Consider the following 10,323-nt stretch of genomic DNA (forward strand, 5'->3'; position numbering starts at 1 on the left):
AGTCACAGAGTTGTTGTGAAGCCACTCCTTTGTTATTTTAGCTGTGTGCTTAGGGTCATTGTCTTGTTGGAAGGTAAACCTTCGGCCAGGTCTGAGGTCCTGAGCACTCTGGAGGTTTTCGTCCAGGATATCCCTGTGCTTGGCCGCATTCATCTTTCCCTCGATTGAAAGCAGTCGTCCTGTCCCTGCAGCTGAAAAACACCCCCACGGCATGATGCTGCCACCACCATGCTTCACTTTTGGGACTGTATTGGACAGGTGATGCGCAGTGCCTGGTTTTCTCCACACATACTGCTTAGAATTAAGGCCAAAAAGTTCTGTCTTGGTCTCATCAGACCAGAGAATTTTATTTCTCACCATCTTGGAGTCCTTATGTGGGCTTTCATGTGTCTTGCACTGAGTAGAGGCTTCCGTCGGGCCACTCTGCCCTAAAGCCCCGACTGGTGGGGGGCTGCAGTGATGGTTGACTTTCTACAATTTTCTCCCATCTCCCGACTGCATCTTTGGAGCTCAGCCACAGTGATCTTTGTGTTCTTCTTTACCTCTCTCACCAAGGCTCTTCTCCCCCGATAGCTCAGTTTGGCCGGACGGCCAGCTCTAGGAAGGGTTCTGGTCGTCCCAAACGTCTTCCATTTAAGGATTATGGAGGCCCCTGTGCTCTTAGGAACCTTAAGTGCAGCAGAAATTTTTTTGTAACCTTGGCCAGATCTGTGCCTTGCCACAATTCTGTCTCTGAGCTCTTCAGGCAGTTCCTTTGACCTCATGATTCTCATTTGCTCTGACATGCACTGTGAGCTGTAAGGTCTTATATAGACAGGTGTGTGGCTTTCCTAATCAAGTCCAATCAGTATAATCAAACACAGCTGGACTCAAATGAAGGTGTAGAACCATCTCAAGGATGATCAGAAGAAATGGACAGCACCTGAGTTAAATATATGAGTGTCACAGCAAAGGGTCTGAATACTTAGGACCATGTGATATTTCAGTTTTTCTTTTTTAATAAATCTGCAAAAATGTCAACAATTCTGTGTTTTTCTGTCAATATGGGGTGCTGTGTGTACATTAATGAGGAAAAAAAATTAACTTGAATGATTTTAGCAAATGGCTGCAATATAACAAAGAGTGAAAAATTGAAGGGGGTCTGAATACTTTCCGTACCCACTGTATTTCCACATAGTGAGGTAGATATGTGGGGGCGTGTTAGAACGAGCCGTTTTAGGGGGGCGTGGCAGAGTCTTAACTTTGATAAAGAATATCTCTTTGGTTTTGAGACTTTAGTCTTTGCAACTTCAGGGATCTTATCTATGCACAATCAGCTTGTAACACTCCAAAGAGAAAGGAAAACTTGAAATCGCATCATATGACCCCTTTAAGAACGCTGTAAAAATGGCCTATGACAATATATAATTGAAACTCAGGACTATTATTACGTTGTCTTTTTTATGAAGATTGATACAAGGATAATAAGACTGGATTCACTCAAGAACAACTATTAACAAAGTCCCTTTTACATTGGCAATGATTAAATCACTGAAAGTCACAGATTTTCACACTGTACTGTTGGTAGTAGCTGTTCCCATTTTTCCCTGTATCAGGTGCTGGATCACTTGCTGGGATCCTAACATTAGTTGCCGGATCTGTTGCTGCTCTTTTGCATAAATTGACTCGTGCTCGCTTTCTGAAAATTAATAACCTCCGATTGCTGTGTCACTGCCAATCGCTGTTATTGTGAACAACCCTTGAATGATTTAATGACTCATTGATGACACAAAAGACACTTAACTTGTCTCCACCAACCTACAGAAAGGGCCACTGAATGAATCTTTTTTGGTCAAAAGATTCAAATTACTGATGTTAATTAAAATCCCCACTGCTAATTTTAATGTAATGAACAATTTTTGCCCCGAGCAAGGTTGTGTCGGATACATATACTTTATTTATTAAGAATTTTATTTAGAATACATCAAGAATCTGCATGACGACTGCTTTTAATTTGAGCCAAGTACCTCACAAGCAGTCACATTATGATGTCACTCTTCTAGCATAACCACATCCCACTGAGAAGCCTTTGTTAATTAGTGCCTCTCTTGTTGTCTTAGGAAGTTTTTTTGTGACTGACAGTTGCAATGAACCTTGGCTTGTTCATCAGTTTATCATCAGTGAAATCTCTTGATGATATAGGCTTGTTAGAGTGAGCGTGTGATGTCAGTTAAATTGTAATTTAGCTTGGTGTTCTCTCATGAATTTCATCATGGCGCAACACCTGCTGCTTGCATGGTGCACCTCCAGGGCTGTTGCTAAAGTCGGCGTGGCCTGGGAATTTTTTGTTTTATAGCTGATAGTCTCAAAAAAGGCTGTACTGTCTTTTGACTTGCTTTTTTTGTTTGCAGGATTGTTGGATTGTCTTCAGAGAGGGAGAGCAATTTGCTGTGCTGATATCCATTAGTACTCTAGCTCTTGGCTCTCAGGTCTGTGTTATTGTAGGTTGGCTTATAGCTGTGTGTGTGTGTGTCTAGCTTCATTGAAGCTCCCGGTGATAAATTGTGTGCAGTGCTGGTCTCAGTGGACATAGTCCTTCGAGGTGTTAAGTGCTATAATGAAGGGGCTCCTCCAGATATCCCAATGAATGCTAACAGTGGAGCATTAATAGATTTATGCCCTGGAATTGTACTCCGTATGTGTGTGTGTGTGTGAATGTGTAGTGGTTTGATTAGAACACTGTAACGTCCTCTCTGAGGGTATTTCTGTTGGATGTGGTTGTAAATGAGTGAAATGAAAGCGTGTGTGTTTGTGGGTCAGGATTTGCCTACATGGGGACCAAATGTACTCGCTAATAGTAAAACCTGAATTCAGCATGGCCTCCTCCATTAGGAAAACAGAATGTGGTGTAGCCATTTAAGAAAGTATTTTTATTTTTATATTATTTATGTTTAAATATTATTTGTTTGTGTTTTGTTTAGTTCAATTTGCTAATTAAGAAAACTGTAAACGTCATAAGGGCGTGGTAAATTGGACGGCAGTACGCCGGAAGAAAGGAAGTGGGTCAGACATAATTTTTTGACCACTTCATACGTTTTTGTTTGTAGAATCCCTTTTTTGGAACGAGTTTCGTTTGGTATAATTTGTATCTTAATTTTAATATGTTTTTGTTGGTCAATTATTTACCTGAATAAATGAGAAGAAAGAATAAGCATTTCATGGAATGAAGTGCGTTCAAAACAAAGCCCGCTACCATGCTTCCGCGGCCAAAACAAAGGCCGAAACAGAATGCATACTAAATGCATACATTCTAAAACAACATACTAAATAATGTCTTAATGAAAGTTTAAAAATGCAGATAGCATTCTGTGAAGGGTAATATAAGGGATAGAAAATAACATTAGATAAATACAAACACAATCAAAGTCAATGGAAGTAAAAAGGAGCCTTTCAATGATTTAGCTGTACTGAATCATTGTGCATTTGAGTTGTCAGCAATTTAATGTTACCTTTTCTTATGTAAGTGTGACAGTGTTCACTGCTTCAAAATATTAACAGCTGTTCAGGCTCTCATGGCTAATGTCTCAAATCATACTATGAATTTCAAAGGTTATTTTTTGTTATTGAACTTTCTATTCACCAAAGAATCCTGAAAAAATGTTTTTGCCACCAAAATAGTTAGAATTACAACTATTGCAATGGTGATAAGAAAAAGAAAATGTTTCTCGAGCACCAAATCAGCATATTAGAATGATTTCTGAAGGATCATGTGACACTAAAGACTGGAGTAATGGCTGCTGGAAATTATTTTAGCTTTGCCATCACAGGAATAAAATACATCATATCAAAATAGAAAACAATTATTTAAAATTATACATTGTTCTTGTTTTTTACGGTACATTTATCCATCCTTTGTAAGCATAAGAGATATTTCTCCCAACACATTAAAATTCAAAACGTTAAAATTCTTATTGACTGCAAACTTATGATATTTTAATGTGTAAAAAATAATAAATTTAAAAAAATTATTTCTAGCACTATATTTTCATGTAGATTTATATTGACTTACTGTGTTTTAAAGACATTATCTGGAAATCATAAATTAAATGTATATTAGGTGCATCTTTTTCCTGTCCACTAAAGTAATGTTAGATGTATAAAATTAAAGAGAAACATTTTAAATTAATTTGTATTGCACTTTTTTACAATAAATATTGTTCCAAAGCATTTTTACAGTTAACTTTCACAGTTTAACCCTAACTTTAACCTGCCTTAGAAAACATACCAACTCTTTATTTTATTTTATTTTATATTATTTGTACAATTATTGTTATCCATTTAGAATACATTGAAACATTAGTGCATTTAGTCATCTGAACAACTTATAGGAAGGCCTGTATATACTTTAATAGATCTTTTCATATTGTTGCACTGTCAATAACAGAATGACTATTGGGGATTCTTAAGATATTCCTGCTGATCATTCAGGTTATAGGAATCGTCTTTTCTTTGCATGCACTCTCAAAGACAATTACAGGGTTCTGCAGTATTGTATATCACCAGCTCTGGCAAACTTGTAAATTACAGTGTTGCTGTTAGCCCTCCTGTGGTTCAGGGGATGACATATCTAAAATGCTACCATTTCTCTTTACATTCTTCCAGCCATGTTTTCTGTGTTTTATACTATGTAACAGAGCTTGGAGCATGCTATAAAAAGGCTAAAACACTAAGCTGTTCTTATAAGAACACGCTGGTGTGTGACTTCTCTTGGTGCAGAAATTGATCGTATTATGCGATTAATTGAGTGAATAGAGTGCCACACAAGCTCGTATGGAAATGGAATTGCCCCCCGCGGGAGTTCTATATGAAAATCAATTTAAAAAGTATTAAGAGTCAGCATGCCGCTCCATAGAATAGAGTCCAATTTCACTGTTAGTGAAATGATGTTCATTTTAATGGGTGTTCTCTCTCGATTGTTCTATACCAGTACTCCATCCTATTAAAACTAGTTGTGCTTTTCATCTTGTGCCACTTTCAACTATGATTATGATGGTTTAAACATACAGCATGGTTCAGCTTTTGCTCTCTTCATTATTTAAACCAATTTTGTTATTGTTTACTCTGAATGTTATTTTATTTGAAATGCCCAAACTCAAACCTCTTACACAGTAGTTTGCTTCTGTTTACATATCAGATGTTGTGAAGTTATGAAATATGAAATTTCAGTCAGCTTTTGCAGGTGCAAGATTGCAGCCATATTGATCTGGTAAGCCAAGTGATCATTTGATGATCTAGCTTTATGGACATGTGGTAAAATAGTCCACTGTTGTGATTTGCTCAATGTTTTCTACATCTGTAACATTGAGTGAGTCTGAATCTAAGACCACCAGTGCATTTAAGAAATGGCTTGGTCCTCAGACTTGGACGTTTTGGAGATAATTGGTTCTAGTGGTCAGATATGAGAGTAAAGAGACTCTGGAGAGCCGTCTGCCGTTTTTTCCCAGCGGCGCAGTGCTGGCAGCAAACACCCTCTTCACAAGTGTACACCACATTTAGATTAGAGGACAGTGATGAATTTAGACCATAAAAAGTTAGAGAATAAAAAATGAGCATAGGCCGTGCAAGGCTGTAAGGCTTAGGTCTCATATGTCCATATCCTTACGAGAGTGTTACACTATGTGACAGTTATACCAAGTCAAACAACCAGCTGGCTGCATCATATGTTTAGAAGGATTATGACTAAAGACAAGCAAAAGGAGGAAATTTTTGTTTTGAAATGTGGTGTCAATGTGAGAAATGAGATATTTGGGTTGATGTGATCTGCTTTCAGTGCGCTTTAAAGTTGAAATGAAATGTATTTTTACTAAATACATCTTTTTATTGTGAACATTTATTCATGCATGTTTTTTTTTTTAGATTGTAATTTTCAATCAAAATGTCATAATTCTAAATTTTGTCCACTATCTAATCATTTTGTCTGCTTAAACTCCACCTCTTTCTTAATTGACTGCAAGCTCACTCGCATTCAGATCTGCCTCCATCAAATCAACAACCGATGGATTGGAGTCCCCGCCCTGCGTTTTTTTCTTTTTCAGAAATCAGTTTAACTTGGATGTACATGGCAATACAGAAGAAAAGATTTGTCACTATTTCTGTTACATTGTGACTTTAAGAGGATAGCACACTTCATCTGACCTTTTTTTTTCTATAGTTTCTGTGATGAATGAAACAAAAAACAATGATGATGCAAATGGTTCGAAATTGAAATGCGTTTGGGAAGTTGAGATAACCTGAGGTGTGACATGTGAAGTGCTATGTTAATTCTTTTAATGCTAATTCAAAGCTTTTATGAGTTTATTTTAAAAAAAAAAAAACTACATGGAATATTTTGTACTTTTAATAAGCAATTTGTCAAACCGCAGGACCATTTAAAATTAACTAGTGAAGGCAAAAAATGTTGAAAATGGTAAAAATTCAAAAGAACCGGTGAGTCAGTGTTGCTGTATTTTTCTTCTGTGGCATTTTGTGCAGACATTTAAGCACGTTTAAAAAAAATATGGATTAAATAAATCTGGCCTCCAACCACATGTCTGCTTTGAACCTGTAGTGTTAGGATTCATTTTCTGCAATCGAATGGCTTTGTGGTAAGTGTGTTCAGCAATCAGCTTGCATTATCCCCCTGAAACTCAAAAGCACTGCTTAACCTTTTTAAGAGGTGCCAGTCAATCTCCTGGAACAGCAAGTGAGCGATAGAGGGAGAAAGACCAGCAGAATTGAATGAAAAGTACGTGTGAGTTATGAAAATATGTCTCCTGAAATGTTGTACAATGAGCTCCAGCTAGCTTGGGACACTGTTCTGGGCTGCTATGCCTTATGGCTCCAAACAATGGCAATATTGAGGACCGTTGGGACGATTTTTAACCGCTCCCATATCAACCAGCAACCGACCATTACTGCTAAGCATAATACAGCTCGGGTTGCTGTGAATGATGCATGTGTATTGTTGGAAAAGCTTGAGTCAGATTCAGTCACACTCTATAGGTTACTTCATATAAAAATAAATTCTCCCCCGAAGTCATTGTGAAATGGAATATCTTTAGCTTCAAACAGAGATATGCCGAGGACATTATCGGGGCTATTTTACCCCATGCGCTCTCAAACTCTATTTTGAGTTTGTAATTATAACCAGAGACAGGTCTGTGTGCGCCTTCAGTGATAATGCAGTTTGACATTGGAAAGTGACCTCTAAACATATTTGCGTGGCCCTGAATTTAAGAACTGCTGCAGCGACATGCGAGACGAACATCGATAGCTGCTTTTAAGGAGTAAATATGATATGTATTTCCAGGGTGAAGTAAATGAATGATTAAAACTCTGTTTGGTCCTGCTGCCACAGTACAACCGAAGAACATTTCATCACTGTGATGAAAGCCTTCATGGCCAGCCACTGTCTGTGCAGTGCCGCACACGGAGGATCATTATTTAAAGCACAGATAAGTCGTATCATGTGACAGTTGTTGCTTTAATGATTAATGTAGCCACAGATCAGTGTGTCTGTGGGAATAGAGCTGCTTTTCGTAATGTTAAATGTGTTTCTGAGTGCGCTATGTAGAGCTTGACGATGTTTATCTGATGGGTGTTTTTTTGGCAGTGGCTTTGATTCTCACTGGCTTCTCACTGTTGTACTACGGTGCTACTTAACAGCTTTTAGTAATCGTTTTCACACTATTATTTGCAGTGTGATGTGTGGAAATTAGGGGTGTAACGATACGCGTATTCGTATTGAACCATTCGGTACGAGGCTTTCGGTTCGGTACACATTACAAACCGAACGATTCATTGGATTAATCCTATTAGCATACATTTGGAAAATGAAAGAGCTTAAAGTGTGTGAAATATAATGTTCTCAGTGTCCCCGCGCTCAACAAGGCAGCCCAAACGACGTAACAGGCAAAGTGCTGTCTGCCCCGCGATAACCTTCCCTTGTTGGGTTGTGTCGAAAGACGATGATCTTATCGACGATAGCCAGAGATATTGTCAAAAACATCAATTATTGGGAATATTAAGAGGATTTGGAATTTCCAATTAATGTAGTAATGAATGTCTTGTTACATTCTTATTTTTATTAGGCCTATTATTATTATTATGAAGTTACTTTTATTATTAAATTAAAATTACAATTAATTTGCCCCACAATAATTAGGCCTAACGCATAACTGACACGCTGCGAGGACAAGGCTATTTACTCCTCAATTAAAATGTTTTAAAAAAAGGTATTTTAAAACAGGTCTTTAATGAATTATAGTCCTATAATTCAAATATTAACACTGCAGTCATCAATAAAAATCAATTAAATAAAAAGCTTTTATTTCAAGCACGAGTTTCAAAAACAACCTGTTTAACACAAAATACGGTTCTTCTCATTTTTTTTCACTATGTACAGGCCACAAGAGAAATATTAAGGGATTAAATGAAGACAGCTATACCGTTATCAGCATATGTTGAAGTAGATTCGTCTCTCGTCGTCTCTGAGAGAATTTGCGGCGTCAGATGGCGAAAGCTCCATCATTCCGCTTTTACTTTCACTTTCTGCATAGTGAATTGCCTCAGATTAAGACGTTCACCAGCATTACTCTTGCGCAAGTTTGCACGTGTGCTTGTGTGATATCCATTGGCTCGCCTTCATGGTTTAAAACAGAAATATTTCCAACATTGCGACGTAACCAATTACCCCTCCCCCCCATCGCACTCCTAGTGGAAATGCTAAACTTGAGATATGGAATCATTATATTGATTATAAATCTTTGCCTACAGTGTCATTTTTCAAGATACACGGTGGCAGGTTTGGTACACAGTGCTGTTGGCTGTAAGAATCAGTGTCATTTGCTACAGTCAATTTTGTTTATTTAACAATTTTGTTAGTTTTTTGCACAAAAAAGTGTTCTCGTAGCTTCATAAAATTACGGTTGAACCACTGATGTCACATGGACTATTTTGTCGATGTCCTTGGTACCTTTCTTTGCCCTTGCTGTCTATGGAGGGTCAGAGAGCTCTCGGATTTCATCAAAAATATCTTAATTTGTGTTCTGAAGATTAACGAAGGTCTTACTGGTTTGGAACGACATGAGGGTGAGTAATCAATGACAATTTTTTTTAAATTTCTGGGTGAACTATCCCTTTAATATATACCGATGAGCCATTACATTATGACCACCTATCTAATAACCTGTGGGACCTCCTTTAGCCCACAAAACAGTGGCCACGCATCAAGGCATTGATTCAATGAGGTTGTTGGTGGAGATTGGTCTCCTGGGGTATCTGCTACCATAATGTCAACAGCAGGTCTTCCAGTTCCTGTACATTGAGGGGTGGTAGTGATGTAGCACAAACTCGCTTTTTGATTGGGTTCATGTCAGGTGAATTTGGAAGCCAAGGCATTAACAGAAATTCACCCACATGTTCCTCGAACCACTCCTTTACGATTCTGGCAATGTGGCAGAATTTGAAATCTGGAACCTTTGCATTGAAATCGAACAGCATCCAGCATGACCAACAAGCCATAACAGTTTCAACCACACACTTTAATTGGAAATAATGATTGTGCATGTAGGGCTGGTTATTGATACTTATTGAATTGTTAGTGAGTCACAAGCTCTTGATTCGATTCTGATTTGAGTTGGGTATATTTAAATTTTTCATTGCCATTTTTCTTAAATACGAAAGAAATGCTGTCTTTGTTAATGCTCTAATTCATACAAGGCAAGAGCAGTGTTTCAGACTGATTCATAACGATAACTCTGCCTAATAAGAGTCATTTGTTTTGAGAATCAGGCTACTTTGGTTGCATTGTTTGATATATTATGACATATTATGCCCCTTTTTACAATATATAATATAAGTCTCTGGTGTCCCCAGAATGTGTCTGTGAAGTTTCAGCTCAAAATACTCCACAGATAATTTATTATATAATTTTGAAAATGCCTATTTTGAGTGGAAGCAGAAACAAGCTGTTTTTCAGGCCTGTGTCTTTAAATGCAAATGAGCTGCTGCTCCCCGCCCCCTTTTCCAGAATAGAGCTGCGCCTTTACAGCTTGTATCTGCTAAAAACATCTGTTTTGGTTCTGATTATCATGTTTATCAAGCTGAAATCATGCGTTTTAAACCATATGAGTTTAAACTTCAGATATAAGGTTTCCTGAGCGCACACATCCGAAGGACATGGACGGAAAGCTGCTGTCACAGCATGTGAGTACTAATCTTAAGTTCTCATTCACACACAAGTTTACGTTAAAAATACACGAGTTACAAAAACAGTCGGTTATGTCTGTGAAGGTAAACAGCTGG

At 37.7% G+C, this 10,323-nt stretch overlaps 1 protein-coding gene and 1 long non-coding RNA gene across 2 annotated transcripts in view; one reads left to right on the top strand and one right to left on the bottom strand.

Moving 5' to 3' along the window:
• Positions 1–10,323, top strand: part of LOC107673712 (neural cell adhesion molecule 2) — a 239,412-nt gene that overhangs the window by 4,570 nt on the left and 224,519 nt on the right. The window lies entirely within an intron of this gene.
• Positions 8,496–10,323, bottom strand: part of LOC107673713 (uncharacterized) — a 15,156-nt gene continuing 13,328 nt past the window's right edge. Inside the window, exon 3 of the long non-coding RNA XR_001632429.1 lies at positions 8,496–8,654. This is a non-coding gene — a long non-coding RNA (uncharacterized LOC107673713). The remainder of the gene's footprint in view (positions 8,655–10,323) is intronic.

Source organism: Sinocyclocheilus anshuiensis, unplaced genomic scaffold (genome assembly GCF_001515605.1).
Source record: "Sinocyclocheilus anshuiensis isolate Anshui unplaced genomic scaffold, SAMN03320099.WGS_v1.1 scaffold628, whole genome shotgun sequence".
NCBI classification, from domain to species: Eukaryota; Metazoa; Chordata; class Actinopteri; order Cypriniformes; family Cyprinidae; genus Sinocyclocheilus; species Sinocyclocheilus anshuiensis.